An 11,686-nucleotide genomic window follows, 5' to 3' on the forward strand; every position below is an offset into this window, starting at 1 on the left:
GAGCCCATGACACATCCGTGTTCTGGGACTTGACCTTCGTCTCCCCACAGCCTGCATTTCCACCCTGCCTGGCCGCAGCCCTGGTTGGTGGGAAGGGGCTCCAGGCGGCCCCGCTCTGCTCCGGTACGTGCAGACATCTGGTGTGCAGTGACCTTCATCCCAAGCAAGGCCTAGAAAGGGGGAAATCGAGGCAGCATAGAGAGCCGGCCCAGGGCAGCCTTCTGTGCTGGAGCATGGGGGTATGAGGGGGCTGCCGGGGTGGTGTGGGTGGCCCGTCCCCTGGTGATGAGTGTGTGGGATGGCGCTCAGCCTCTGCCTCTGCGGCCTACTCAGTGGGCCCTCCCACTCCCTGGAGACGTCTCTGTGTGGTTGTGTTACCAGAAAGGAGTCCTGATCCAGACACCAAGAGAGGGTTCTTGGACCTCACACAGGAAGGAGTTCAGGGTGAGTCCAGAGAGTCAAGTGAGAAGTTTATTAATAAAGTAAAGGAATAAGGAATGGCCACTCCACAGGCGGTGCGGAGGGCTGGGCTGCTCAACTGAATATTCTTATGCTTATTTTGGTCATTTCTTGATTATATGTTAAACAAGGAGTGGATTATTCATGAATTTTCTGGGAAAGGGTGGTCAATTCCCGGAACTGAGGCTTCCTCTCCTTTTTAGACTGTGTAGGGTGACTTTCGGACGTTGCCATGGCATTTGTGGACATGGCGCTGGTGGGAGTGTCTCTTGGCAGCTAATGCATTAGAATTTGTGTATAATGAGTGGCGAGCATGACCAGAGGTCACTCTAGTCACCATCTTGGTTTTGGTGGGATTTGGCCACTTCTTTACTGCAACCTGCTTTATCGGCAAGGTCTTCGTGACTTGTATCTTGTGCCAACCTCCTGTCTTGTGACTAAGAATGCCTTAACCTCCCGGGAACGCAGCCCAGCAGGCCCCAGCCTCATTCCACCCAGCCCCTATTCAAGACGGAGTCGCTCTGGTTCAAACACCTCTGACAGTTGGACAAGTTGGTGACAGCCAGGAGGGCCCGATGTGGACATGTGACAGGCACCGTGTGGCCATCAGATTCTCAGGAGGAAGAAATCCCCTTCTGAAATAAAGCACCCTGAGAACCGGCGGGAAGGAGCGGGGACTCCGTCGGGGCTTTCCAGGGAAGCAGCCAGGGACTTGCCCTGATTTTGGTTTCTCCAGATTGGAGCCGCCCCGCAGGCTGCCTCTGCCGGCGGGAGGAAGTGAGCAGCTCCTGCGGAACCTCTGGCTGGCACAGAGCCCGGGGGCGGGGGAGCCCTCCCTGCCAAGAGAAGCCATCAGGTGCAGAGGACAGCACTGACTGGGCCAGTGGGGCGTTCTCCAGCTGGGTCAGCCGTGGCCCCCGCCTCGGGCTGGAGTCCGGCAGGCACTGCTGCAGAAACGGAGGCAGAGGCAGGTGGAGGAGCCCCAACAAGATGGGGCGCTGGAGTTGAGCTCAGGCTGTCAGCCCCGGAATCCAAGCTCCTTGCCCTCGTGCTAACCCAGCCTCACTAACTGGCAGCTGGGGGCACCCTCCCAGCCTGCCAGGGACACCACACTGGGCACATACCACTTCGGCTGCAGGACCCCATCCTCACTGGCTGTGGCGGGAGACTGGTGAGCCGTCCTTGTAGACGGGACTCCCCCTAGGGTCCTGAAGGACTGTCCTGGGGGCTGGGGAGCCGCTGGAGGCAGCAGCCTGGGCCAGGAGATCACTGGGGTGGTGAAGGGGAGAGGGTTAGGGCTTCGGTAGGGGGACCCCCTATAGACCAGACAACGGATTCCACAGCCACCACCCCCACCCCTGGCTGACCTCACCTTCTGCGAGGGACCCAGTCCTGGACAGGGTCACTGAATTGCTGCCCCCTAACCTGTCCCCACCCACTGGAGACCTCAGCCTGCCCTGCTCACCCTGGCACCGGCCAGCCTGTCCACGCTGGGTGCCCAGGGCGGGAAGACAGGTGCGGGTTCCCATGACTGCATCTCAGGACTCCTGTCTGCGCCCCTTCTTGGCGTGTCTTTAAATGTCTTTGTTAGGCCGCTCATTTTGATCCCTCCTGTTTTAATGGAAAAATCTTGTAAACACTGGGAGGACCAGTGGTCTTTTTCTTTCTTAAATAGAGATGAGGTCTCACTATGTTGCCCGGGCTGATCTCAAACTCCTGGCCTCCAGCGATCCTCCTGCCTTGACTTCCCAAAGTGCTGGGATTCCAGGCGTGAGCCACCGGGCCCGGCCCAAATTCTTCTTCTGTACTTGCTGGTTTTCCCAAAATGTGCACACACTGATGTTAGAATCGGAAAGAATATCACTCCTGTGACAGCAGTGGGAAGGTGTGTGTTACAGCCACAGGTGTCCACAGGATAGAATCTCACAGCAACAGACGTGCTCATGTGGGCACTGGAGGTTGCACCCTACACCGGGCACTGCCCATCCCTCCCCAGTTCCCAGACCAGCTACGCCAGGGATCCGGAGTCCCCTTCCATGAGTGTGACGAGGACAGGCGAGGTCTCCTGAGTCCTTACCAGCAGGTCAGGCACCCCGTTGAGTCGTCTTCAGAACCCTCAAAAGTGCACGCCCCTGCCCTGTGGGTCTGGGCCACGATCCCAGGACACAGTTCTGAATGCTGACATCCTGAAAGATCAAAATCCCAAAATTATAATTCTGGAAAAAGTAATTCGAAAACATTCTGTAAAAGACATTTGTTTGGCCGGGCGCGGTGGCTCACGCCTGTAATCCCAGCACTTTGAGAGGCCGAGGCGGGTGGATCACGAGGTCAGGAGATCAAGACCATCCTGGCTAACACAGTGAAACCCCGTCTCCACTAAAAATACAAAAAATTAGCCGGGTGTGGTGGCGGGCGCCTGTAGTCCCAGCTACTCGGGAGGCTGAGGCAGGAGAATCGCTTGAACCTGGGAGGTGGAGGTTGCCCTGAGCCGAGATTGTGCCACTGCACTCCAGCCTGGGCAACGGAGTGAGACTCTGTCTCAAAAAAGAAAAATAAATAAATAAATTAATTTAAAAAATACATTTATTTATTTATATTTTAAGGGGGATTTGAGAAACTGAAAAACACGACAGAACCCCTCATAGGCGACTTTACCCAATAAAGTCGGCGATCATAACATTTTCTCCAGCACAGACACACAGGTGCGCTCATTCAGTCACGTGGATATGAGTTATGCGCAGATGAACCATTCACAGAGAAACTGGTCAGAACACCAACATGTTAGGTTTTGATCTTTCAGGAGCTCAGGATTTGGGATGACGGTGTTCGGGGTCAGGTCTTTCGAGGTTCTGATCAGCGCCGCCTCACCGCGCGATACCAGTGCAGAACGGGGAGACCCAGATCGTCCAGGAGCTGGACTCCAGCCGGGACAGTCTGTCTGTGTCAGAGCCCGGGTCCCTCATGGGGCACTCAGCCTTCACTCGGGTTTCCTGCAAAAATGGAGAGCTTTTTTTTAAGTAAGGATGCCAAGGATGGCAGGCATGAAGCGGGCAGGCAGAGGTGGGAGCTAGTTAGCAGCATCTCCGATTACCGCCATGGGCAGAAAGAAGGTTCTAGACAACAGTGTCTTGATGAGGTCAAGAGGAACTGAAACCCCCACCCCACTTCCCCTGCCCCATCTGGTTCTGGGAAAGGGGAAATGCAGGTGCCGGCTGTGCGTGGGTCAGTGGCCCGCCCCCGCCTCTCTGCCTCGCGGACGTCCAGACTTCCGAGGCCTGGCTGTCTGCAGGGCGGCCATTGCTGTGCGCGCGCGCGCGGGCATGTGCATAGTTCAGGGAAGAGGGTGCGTTTCACAGAGACTCTGTCCCAGGAGGTAGGCATTTTTTCTTTTCTTTCTTTCCTTCCTTCCTAACTTCCTTCCTTCCTCCCTCCCTTCCTTCCTTCCTAACTTCCTTCCTTCCTCCCTTCCTTCCTTCCTAACTTCCTTCCTTTCTTTTTCTTTCTCTCTCTCTCTTTTCTTTTCTTTCTTTCTTTCTTTTTTTTTTGACAGAGTCTTGCTCTATCACCCAGGCTGGAGTGCAGAGCGTGATCTCGGCTTATTGTAACCTCCACCTCCCAGGTTCAAGCAATTCTCGTGCCTCAGCCTCCTGAGTACCTGGGACTAGGGGTACGCACCTCCATGCCCAGCTAATTTTTGTATTTTTAGTAGAGATGGGGTTTCACCATGATGGCCAGGCTGATTTCGAACTCCTGGCCTTAAGTGATCCTCCTGCCTCGTTCTCCCAAAGTGCTGGGATTACAGGCGTGAGCCACCATGCCCAGCCGGCATTTTCATCTGGACTCTGCCATGGGGCTCAGCAAATCAGATGTGACCTGGTGACAGGTGCCAAGAAGGTCTGGCGACCACAGGTTTCTTGTCGGTTTCTGCCTGGGACCCCCGCACCTCCCTACCAGTATCCCCAACCCAACGAAAGACCGGCCAAGTACAAACCAAGGGCAGCCCTGAAGCCCAGGACCATGAGGCCTGGAAGGTCCCAGGACAGGTGATTTGTGGCCCTGGTGTCTCAGGTCAGGAGCAGGGCAGAGCCACCTTCCTCCCTCCCTGTGCGGGGCTGCATGAGCTCAGGGGCCTTTGGACCTGAGAAAGGTCAGGCTCACTTCCTCCCCGTGCCTGCGGTTGGCCGCAGGGGGAATATTCTCCTGACCCGAGTCCCGAAGCCCTGGGCGTGGAGTTTCCCTGGACTGGGAGAAAGTAAACACCGAGGGACTTGCCAAGAGGAAATGGAGAAGCCCAGGTGTTCTGGGCGGAGCTGAGTGTCCCGCAGGGGGTTCCGCAGCTCCTCGCCTCTGGAAGACCAAGGACAGCTTTCCCCAGGGCTACGGCCTCACGCTCCCCTCCCATCGCGGCGGGGCCTTTAGTTGGGGGTGAGTGTCCTACAGACGAGGGGCTTAAAGCTATAGGAATGCCTCGTCTCGCAGAGCTGGAGGCGGGAAGGCAGATCGGCCTGTGAGGGCCGCGGTCACTCTTGGTCCTGAGCCCTCCTTGTCCGGCTGCTGGTGTCACGGGCACTCCTTGGGGTTCCTTGGCTTGTGGGAGCATCGCGCCAGCCCCGCCTCTGTCATGAGGCCGTCTCCCCTTCTCTTCTCGAAGGACGCCTGCCAGGGCGGGGGCCTCTGCTCCATGATGACCTCATCTCGTTCTTCACTAATCACAGCTGCAAAGATTTATTTCCAAATAAAGTCGCCTTCCTGGGTTCCAGGGGACCTGATTTTGGGAGGCGCTGTTCCCCCAGCACAGGGATACAGCAGGCCCTTGGCCTCGTCGGACATCTGGTGCCCGCGCGCCCTCTCACTCACGTTCTCCAGGCCTCTGCCCTTCTCAACACCCGGACGTGGGCGTTCAGGTGTCCTTCCTGCCCTGGCGTATGCCCCACTTAGCTGAGTGGGGGGCTTAGACCTCTGCCCCATCTGCAGTCCTCCTGGGGCCTGCCAATCAGACCCCCTGCAGCTGCATGGTTTTGGGGCATTGCTGTAAGGCCCTGGGGCCTTTCTGAATCCATCTGCAAGCTGGAGCTGAGGCCAGGAGCTGAGGCCGGGAGCAGGAGGTGAGGTTGCTAGCTGAGGCTGGGAGCAAGAGCTGAGGCCACTGGAGCTGAGGCCACTGGAGCTGAGGCTGGGAGCTGAGATGTAGAGCAGGGGCTGAGGCTGGGAGCTGAGGCTGAGGCCAGGAGCTGAGGCCAGGAGCTGGGGCTGAGGTCAGGAGCTGGGGCTGAGGCTGGGAGGAGGGGTTGAGGATACCTGGAGTTTGGGAGCTGGGCTGAGAGGCCAGGGAGGAGAGCCCTGCCGCCACCCTGCTGCCCCCCCCCGCCACCCCCCTGCTGCCACCTTGCTGCCACCCTGCCTCCTGTTCCCAGCCCTCTGGCCAGTCCCTGTGTTCGTTTTCTGTTTTCTACTTACCAGAAACTTAGCAGCTTGAAACAGCACCCGCTCGGCACACATTCCTGTTGGGAGTGTGAAATGGTGCAGCTGCTGTGGGAAATGGTCTGGTGATTCCTCGCAAAGCTAAACAATTGCCATAGCACCCTGCAGTTCCACACCTGGGGATGCACAGCTAGAAATGAAGACAGGTGTCTGAGCAAAAACTCGGACATGAGTGTTCACAGCAGCGTTATTCACAGTAGCTAGAAGGTGGAAACAACCCAAGTGTCCGTGGACCGAGGAACAGATCAACAGGCAACGGCGCACACACGATGGAGTATTGTGCAGCCAGAAAAAGGGTGAAGCTCCCTTACACATTATGGCGTGGGTGAGCCTCAGAAACATGGTGCTAAGTGACTGCGTTTATATAAAAAGTTTGCATTGATGTAAAGTGTCTAGAGTAGAGAAACCCAGGAGATGAAGTGGATTCGTGGCTTCCAGGGCCTGAGGGCAGAGGGAAGGGACCGGCTGCTGATGGGTCTCCGTTTGGGAAGATGAACGAGTTCTGGAGCTTGCTTGAGGCAGTGTCTGCACAACAGTGTGAGTGCACGGAATGTGGCTGAATTGGACTCTTTAAAATAGTTCAGGTGGGCAATGTTATGTTATGTGTGTTTTACTACCATACAAATAAGTAAATAAATGGACAAGCCTGCACCATCTTGTAGCTCACACCTGCAGGTCAGGAGCCGGCCTGGGTCCCCTGCTGGGGCCTCACCTGGGGCTCAGGCCTCCTCCCAGGCTGGTTCAGAATCCAGGTCCTTGTGGGTGTGGGACTGAGGTCCCCGTTTTCTTGCAGCTGTTGTCAGGGACTGCCCTCAGCTCCTAGGGCTTTCTCTCGGGTCCCTGCCTGGTGGCCTCTGGTGGCCCCTCCATCTTCAAGCAGCAGGGGCCGGTGGAGTCCCCCCATGAGTGGCTCTTTCTGGCCATCCCTTCTGCACCCGCCAGAGGAAACTCCGCTTCTAAAGCGTTGGTGTGATGAGGTCAGGCCCAGAGGCACCTCCCTGTTTTAAGGTCAGCGGGTTGGTGAACTTCACCATGCCTTCAGAATCCCTCTGCCACACAACACAGCCGTCTTGGGAGTAACACTGGAGGCAGAGACCACGGGCGACCTCCAAGATCTGCTTACAACAGTCGTTTCGACAGAGTTGAGTCAGCTTGGGGCTTCTCCGAGTGACTGTGCACAGGGGTCCTGGGGCTTCTCCGAGTGACTGCGCGCAAGCGTCCTGGGACTTCTCCAAGTGACTGCGCACAGGCATCCTGGGGCTTCTCCGAGTGACTGCGAACAGGCGTCCTGGGGCTTCTCTGAGCGACTGCGCACAGGCGTCCCTGGGGTCCCTGGGGTTAGGATGCTGGCGCTGGCTCAGCAGGTCTGGGAAGGGCCAGGATTCCAGTGCCCAGGCTACCGTCCAGGTCCACACCATGCCCCAATGGACGCTCTCCAGCCCCTCCCTGAGGCTGGGGCCATGGGATGAGCTCAGTGGCATCCAGATCAGAGTCCACCCCCTCCACACCTTGCCATGGTCCTGATGTCACCAAGTACATTGTAGCCCTAACCCTCGTGGACCCCCCTTCATGGGGTGGTGCAGGCAGCGTGTTCTCTGAGGGTAAGGACAGGGCCCAACAGGGGCTGCCCCAAGGAGCCAGTGGAGCCATGGTTCCCCACCTGCCCACTCGTCTGCCCACCCTCCCCTGAGTGGAGGCAGAGGAGCTGAGAACGGCCTGCCGGCCAGCCCTGGGAGAACCAGGTTCCTTATGGTCTGCTCAGCCATAGAGCCGGAGGCCCCTCCCAGCAGCCCCTGCCTGCCCACTCTGCCAGAGCTTCTCCATGCAACTTTTCTGCAGCATAGTCCTGTTGCACAAACACCTCTCTCTGCTTTTTTCTTTCTTTCTTTTTTTTATTTAACCATATCTGCTGTATCATATAAGCACTCAGGATCTTGGTTGCAATGAATGGAAACCTATGCTAAACAACTTTCTCAGAGGGCTCTTGGGGCTCTGGAAACCAGACAGAAGGCTGGAGAATGAGGGCTGGGCATAGGCAGGTCCAGGGAGGCCAAGAGGGCAGCCTGGCTGTGAGGCAGCTGCTGGTACAGCCCAGACTGTCCCTGCTTCTGGGTCACTTGCTCCAGACCCAAAGCTCTGCCCAGGAATGTCTGGTGGTCAAACTCCAGCCATGTGGCTCCCTCTTTTCAGAGGTGAACTCAGTCTTCACTGATAAGGGTAAGGTTCCTGGTGAATCCTGCAGCTTGAATGTCCATCCCCATGAATCCGAGCTGAGCCTGCAGGGCTCCCAGCCCCAGGCCTCCATGGAGAGGAGATGAGCCGGCCCTGCTGAGCCCTGCCCAAACTGCACATGCATGAGTTAAAGAAACGGCTATTACTGTTTAAAGCCATGCAGTGTTGGGCTGGTTTGTTAAATTGAAATAGATTACCCAGGCTAGGTGCAGTGGCTCACACCTGTAATCCCAGCATTTTGGGAGGCTGAGGCGGGTGGATCAATTGAGGTCAGGAGTTTGAGACCAGCCTGGCCAACATGGTGAAACCCCATCTCTACCGAAAACTATAAAAAATTAGTTGGTATGGTGGCATGCACCTGTAATCCGAGCTACTTGGGAGGCTGAGGCAGGAGAATCACTTGAACCAGGAGGTAGAGGTTGTAGTGAGCCGAGATCGTGCCACTGCACTCCAACCCCGGTGACAGAGTGAGACTGTCTCAAACAAACAAAAATCACCCAACACCACAGATGATCATCAAGTTCATGAAGATGGACCTTCAGTTTGCAGGGGCTGTGTGTCCATTTCATTGGCTTGGGTCTCCTTTTTTATCCTCAAGGGACTCCCAGGTGTTCCGATGCCCTGGCACTGAAGACTCAGGCCATGCCCTGGCCCACACCCTGCCCTGCATGTGTTGCAGCCTGAAGTGGTCCACTGGGCCTGGCATGTCTCAAAAGCCAAAAGGGACCAATGCTTCCCAGCTCCACATTCAGTGACAGCACGTCAGCAGCTGGAAGCTAGCATCAGTGGGGGTGTTTACACCATGGGAATGGGCCCACTCCGCAGACTAGTGCTGTACCAAGAGAGCCAGTTTGGTTTCTGGGGGTCGTGGGGTCAGGTCCTCATGCTTCTCTCGGACCCACCCCCTAGAAATGTCCCCACCCAACCCCCACTGTAGCCTGGATGGACGGGGATGAGCTCTGCGGGGCTCCCGCCTGAGCCATCTTGTCTTCAGCTGCGTTTGGGCTCTGAGCTCCAGCCATGCTGGCTCCATGACCCAGGATGGGATTCATGCACTAACGTGAAGAGAGCAATCTCCCGAACAGAGGAAGGAGTGGGCCCTGGAGGAGCCGTGGCCCTGGGTGGTGGCACCAGGCAGCTGCAGGACCAGGAGCAGCGGTGAGGCACGAAGCCTCAGACTGGGTGTGGTTCCCACTCGTTCTTGCCGGAGAAACCTGCCTTTTCAAGCATAATTCAATCAAAAGGCCTTTTGTGGAGCCCAAACTAGAAGGCTTTGGGTTCCAGCACTGTGCCTCAGTTTCCTCATCTGGAGCATAAGGATGGGACCGTCACTGGGTGTAGATGTGGGGTCCCGGGAGGCGTGCAAGGGCCATGTTTGGGCAGGTGCCTGGAATGGAGGAGGCCTTGGTAAGTAAGCATTCATGAGCGAACCTCCCTTCTGCCAGCTCACGTGTCCCACTCCCTCACATGTGGGCCAGTGTGTTGTCACCCTCTCTGCAGTGAGGAAACTGAGGCCCAGCCCAACGGCAGAGCCAGCCCAGCTGTCTGGGCAGCCCGACTCCAGAGCCGGGCAGGGAATTGCCTCCTTCCACGCTCAGGGTGACTATGCCAGTGCTCACAGTGACGGGTGGGCCGGGGCCAGCTGGCCTAGGGTCTGCCTTGCCATCTGGCAACACCACATCGCTCTTCCATCCTGGCATTTGGATTTTGTTACCAACAGCTTCACCAAACCACCTTTCATGACACCCAGGACAGCCACGAGGCTGCCTCTGCCCCTGCCCTGCCTCAGTGGGACTCACAGCAGCTCAGAGGCTGGAGGGAGGTCTGGAAGCCCCTAGTGCTCAGTAGAGCAGTGAGATGGGAGAGAAGCAGCTGGGGAAGGAGGCCAGGTGAGCCTGGTGGGAGGCCTCTCAGTTTCTGCACACTTGGGAACATTCCAGAGTGACTGGCATTTCCCATGACTTTCTTTGGGATGAAGTGAGGCTGAGAATGTGAAGTTCCCAAGGGTTACAGACGCTTACTGTTGCAGACACAAATGACTACGCATTCCATCACGGGACAGTTTTCCTTTGGAAAGAGAATGACCCAATTTCCTTTTTTTCTAAAACTTAAGTCATTCTGCCAAATTTCAACATCCTAATTTTAAATCACTGGTAGAACCTCGATCCTGAAGTCTATCTTGGCCTCACTACAAGACCCCCAAAGAGCCGTCATCCCTGATAAGGTGGTTTTAAGTTTTAGTGATTGTTATTTTGCAAGTCTTAGATTTTATTCACAAAATCCACGTGGACTCAATTCTAGCTCAAGCCATCTCCATGTCCCCGGCCACCACTGCCTGCCTGCCCTTCCCTGTTTATGGGTCTTTGTTTGGAGTCACCTCTTGTTTGCCTCAAATAATTAATTTTGAGTTGCTTTTTCAGGAAGGAAATGTTCTTGGTGCAATTTCTGGCCTCTATGTAGCTGAGAATGTTTTTTCTGTTGCCTGGACTGGTGCAGCGGTTCTCTCTATAGTGACCCGGCCAAGCACAGAAGTCTGGGTTTGCAGCTGTGAGACTCCAGACATCACCCATGGTCTCCTGGCGTTGGTGGGTTTGCAGCCATGAAGCTCCAGCCGTCGCCCCGTGGTCTCCTGGCATTGGTGGGTTTGCAGCCATGAAGCTCCAGCCGTCGCCCCGTGGTCTCCTGGCATTGGTGGGTTTGCAGCCATGAAGCTCCAGCTGTCGCCCCGTGGTCTCCTGGCATTGGTGGGTTTGCAGCCATGAAGCTCCAGCCGTCACCCCGTGGTCTCCTGGCATTGGTGGGTTTGCAGCCATGAAGCTCCAGCTGTCGCCCTGTAGTCTCCGTGGTCTCCTGGCACAGGATGCTGTTGGGCTACTCAGTTTCTCTCTGTGCTTGTCTGGTGTTTTATGCTTGAAGTGGAAGATTTCCACCAGATTCATTTTCATTAATTTTGCTTGTCCCCGTGAGCAGTTTGATTCAATAGATTCAGATCTGTCTTCAGTTCTAGAAGTTCCTTCTCTTACATACTCTATGGCTGCACCGTTCTGGTTGTTCGAGTTTCTTTATCTGGAAAATTGCTCCTTCGCCCAGCAGGTTTCTGGCTTCCGTCCTCCATGTCTGCTTTCTCTCTCCTCATCTCTGCCTTCCTCCTCCCTGGGGCATGGGGCGTGGGGCTGCCGCCGCCTGTGTCTCGGCCTCCTGGTCCGGCTCTGTGCTTGTGGGTACTGTTCCTTCAGCTCCCAGTGCCCTTGAAAGCTGCCGCTGGGTCTCTCCTGAGATCACCTCCTCACACCTGCCCTCAGCTAATTCATGCCCATCCACCAGCTCCTGTTCCATTCCCGTCTGTTTCATCTGATGTCCCACCAGCTCCTGTTCCATTCCCATATATTTCCTCTCACCAGCTCCTGTTCCATCCGCATCTATTTCATCTATTTCATCTGACTCCTCACCACCTCCTGTTCCATTCCTGTCTATTTCATCTGACTTCTCACCAGTTCCTGTTGCATTCCCATCT

General features: G+C 56.1%; 1 long non-coding RNA gene across 1 annotated transcript; it reads right to left on the reverse strand.

Moving 5' to 3' along the window:
- Window positions 1-449: 449 nt before the first annotated feature.
- On the reverse strand, window positions 450-10,877 carry LOC117977327 (uncharacterized). The gene is made up of 2 exons (XR_010111134.1): window positions 3,115-10,877; window positions 450-2,645 (listed from the first exon to the last, which is right to left on the reverse strand). It is a non-coding gene; the product is annotated as an uncharacterized LOC117977327 (long non-coding RNA).
- Window positions 10,878-11,686: the final 809 nt, after the last annotated feature.

This window comes from Pan paniscus, chromosome 22 (assembly GCF_029289425.2).
Source record: "Pan paniscus chromosome 22, NHGRI_mPanPan1-v2.0_pri, whole genome shotgun sequence".
Lineage (NCBI taxonomy): Eukaryota > Metazoa > Chordata > Mammalia > Primates > Hominidae > Pan > Pan paniscus.